Genomic DNA, 3,971 nt, shown 5'->3' on the forward strand with positions numbered 1-3,971 from the left:
TCCTCTTGATTGGTCCCGTTCACCTCTCCCTTACCCCGATTGGTCACTCTTTTTGTTTCTAGGCGAAAATCGAGATTGATCCGGGTCGGGAGAAGGTTGGAGAGGTGGGGACGGCTTTTAAACGTTCGTGCTTGTATTTTTCTCCATTAGGCCCTTTTTTCTGTTATCTTTGAACCTAAACGGTCCACCAGATGTTCTTGTGGCCATTTATCCTTTACTGCGTTCTTACTTAACAGATGTCCCTTTTGTTCTTAGACCCCCCTGACATTTGTTCGCGCGCATCTCGACAAAGCTCTCTCTCTCTATCGACATTCTCTCCTGTTGTTTATTGTCGCGTTGCATTTGTTTTACAATTCGGAAAAGTTTTTGTCTCATCTGGGTTCTGTCAAAAACACGTCCCCTCGACCCGATTCGATCTTCGAAACTTTCCGACATAAAAGTCTCGTAATTAGTCGTATTTCCGATGCGCTTTTCACGACCCTCACACTAGTCATTAAAAAGCGACTAGCAGAGAGATGGCAAAACATGTGGAATGCACAAATCCACAATAAACTACACGAGATCAAACCTATGATAGAAAATTGGACACATAATAAAGAGTATGATAGGAGATCTGAGGTTATTTTTACCTGTTTGAGAATTGTACACGCTCATCTGACTCATCAATGCCTTCTGAAGGGTGATGACTAGACAGTGGACATATAGGCCCTTAAAACTGGCATTTTACGCACTTAAAATAAGATTTTAAATTGTGTTGTTTAGGCTTTATAAACAAAAAATAGACATTTAAAATTTATACAATGAACAATTAACATACTTATCAGGACAATCAATTTTTAATTTAACATATGTATTCCAAACAAAAATGCATGTATTCAGAATGATGCAAACACAAAAGTAGACAAACAATTATCTTTACATTTTTTATTCACTCTGTTTCCCATAGTTAGCTTCATAATATATTACAAGCACTTTTTCCAAATTTTCAATAGAAAAGTTGCAACGTTTGTCACTGAGAATTAATTTATATGCAGAGAAAGAGCATATAATCCGTTATTTTTAACCTCGGAAGAAGATGAACTGGGAATTCACTTTTGCTCTTCTTTCTTGCCAAAATATCATCCACAATAAATAAGCACTTTAATCCAAGTCTCTTTTGAAGCACTGCTTTCAACTCTTTCTTCACTTTTTTTGCAGTAGTGCCTGGTGCTTCACAAAGTTTTTGGTTTGCTCTATTGAGGAGATCAATTTGTTCATATATAGGTTTCCCACTACTTTCAAGTGCAGTAATAGTATCATCAATGAATGTGAAATAACACTTGATGTACATCAACTTGTTTTGAACATAAATGTCATTCAAAATTTTATTGGCTTTAGTTACACAAACTGTATTGTTTGCTAAAGTGGCCAGAAGTTTTTTGATATCGAAGAAATGTTCACTGTAGTAGTTAGTACAAAATCTCAGCCATGTATATGCTAAGGGAAAAATAGGCATTTGCCTAAAATCCGCTGTCTAAAAATGACAAATAAGGCATCTCTAACGCTATATTTATTAAATAAAAATATTTATTTTAAAATATTTCATATAGTTTTAATTTTATTACTATAAAATTGCATCAGGGGTGTAATTTATTTTTGTTATTATTGCATTCTAATTTTTTCTGCTCAGGATATGCATCCACTGGGACTTAAATATAAGTAATCAATAATAATAAAAAATTGAATTTGTCTGATCGCATTTTTAGGAAAAAAATGAAACTTAACAAGTTTAATTTAAGAATTAAAGTAAACCTTTGCGGAAAGTAAAATGAAAAATTAATAAAAACTTTTTAAAAATATGAAAACAGATCAAACTTTGTGTTTTAGGCAAAAATAGGCAGCAACATCAAAATAAGCATTTTTAGGCATTATAAAAGACCATTGTTTTGGTCTAAATGTTCATGAAAAGTGTTCATACAAAATCTTAGCCAAGTATATGCCAAGGAAAAAAATAGGCATTTGCCTAAAATCCGCTGTCCAGTGATGACCAATGAGTGTGCCAGTGTTGCAACTGCGCTCGTAGTGTAAAACACATATTGTGCAATTGCTGTGTGTTCGAGAGGATGTGTAGAAAGTATTTTCGAAATGCACATCTGACAGAGGTTTTGGGTCAGAGGCCAAATGTGGACAATATATTGGACTTTCTGAAAGTCATTAATATGTATATAGAGATTTTATTATATATTTATTCTACAGTTTTAATTACTTTGTTTTGCTTATTTGTTTTTGTTGTTGTTTATTTAGTTATTTATTTAATTTTGTCTTATGTTTGTTATTTGTGATGTTTAAAATTTGCCCTGGTGCAGGCTTAGCCTATAGTGCTCTTGCGCCGAAAAACCAAAACCAACTAACCATCCCTGCTTTAATAAGAACATTCACTTCCATTGATGCATAAACACCTTGTGAATTTTAGTATTCAAAGAACTATAGAGATGTGAAATAATTATTTATTAAAATTTTAAAATATTCATGATGATGGGATGATAACTTTGCAACAATAGTTTTACCAAGACCAAATTTTTTTCTTAAAATCATGATTTTTTTTTGGTAAATAATATTGCAAAGTACATATATGAATTTATCAGCACAACACCAGAGTTTATAACCTATCTTTATAGGTTCGATTGGATTTTACTGCTTGAGGGAGGAACATGCTTTGAATTTTACCATGCTTTTATCTATACTCTGGAATTGATTTCGTATTTGAAATTTTTTGAAGTTTTCATTAATTTTAGTGATGAGTGGTTGTATCTTATACAGTCTGTTTTTGTTATATGGAGGAATGGGTAAATTATTATTTACATGTAAGTTTGATAAAATTTGTTATTCTTTTTCTCTTGTCATTACTTCTCATACAATGGGAATGCATAAGTCTAACTACTACACGAATAATGATGTGTTTGCCGTAAAAAATGATAACTGAAAAGAAATTTCAATCCTAGAAATCCATACATTTCTTGTTCTCTAATTGTCTCAATATTTCTTTGGTTTTGTTGGCTATACAAATTGTTTTTATATACAATATTGTTTATTGTACTTTCTTCTTAATTTAATTTAGTACTCTTACTTGACCAGGAGCCCCGCCCCCGTACTTTATTTTACTTTTCTTAACGACCAAGGGCCATTTAGGTCATTCAAGGTCAGTCAGGTTATATTATTTTAAAAATTTGCCAAAAATCAAGTTATTGTCATATTCATATGAAAAAAAATCACATATATTTACCAATATATGTTATTTATAATGCGATAGTTTTTAATAAATTTCATTTAAAAAATTCATTATAAAAAAAATATAATTTTTCATAATTAACATTTATACTTGAAAATTCGTTACTTTGTATCAAAATTAACGTTATCTGGTAACTTAGTTTTCTGTTAACACTAAGCCAGATTGACGTAGAATATTGTTTTGTACAACTCTATGTAATTTTTATGCATGTGCGTTTTTTTTGTTTTGAAATTATCACACATTATATCAAAAATTAGGTTAAAATTAAATCTTATATTTTGCTATATACCTAATTTTTGTTTAGAATACATTACACGTAAAATAAAACATTTCTGACAACAAACATATAATGACGATAAAACGTAGAAGTGATAAAAGTTTATTTTAACATAAAATTTTAAAAAAAGTAGAGAAAAAAAACATCTTTGATGCTGCTAGGATGAAATCTGTAAAACAAAGTTTATTTCTTATTTATTTACTGCATGATGATAATCAATATAAATCTAACATAAAACTCGATCACATACCTTACTAATAATTACAAAAAAAATAAAAAAAAAACATCATCTGAATCAAAATCAGAAACATCCATCATGCTAAAATCAGGGTCAGAGTCTGACTCTGAAATAGTATCCGAAATGTTATCCATGTAGTCTTGAAGATCAGACTCGTATAATACCATTTTTGGAATTTTCGAAGATGA

General features: G+C 30.5%; 1 pseudogene; it reads right to left on the minus strand.

The window, feature by feature from the left end:
• Positions 1-2,448: 2,448 nt before the first annotated feature.
• On the minus strand, positions 2,449-3,152 carry LOC111635117 (annotated as a pseudogene).
• Positions 3,153-3,971: the final 819 nt, after the last annotated feature.

This window comes from Centruroides sculpturatus, unplaced genomic scaffold (genome assembly GCF_000671375.1).
Source record: "Centruroides sculpturatus isolate CEXI.00-Female unplaced genomic scaffold, Cexi_2.0 scaffold947, whole genome shotgun sequence".
In the NCBI taxonomy this organism is placed as follows: Eukaryota; Metazoa; Arthropoda; class Arachnida; order Scorpiones; family Buthidae; genus Centruroides; species Centruroides sculpturatus.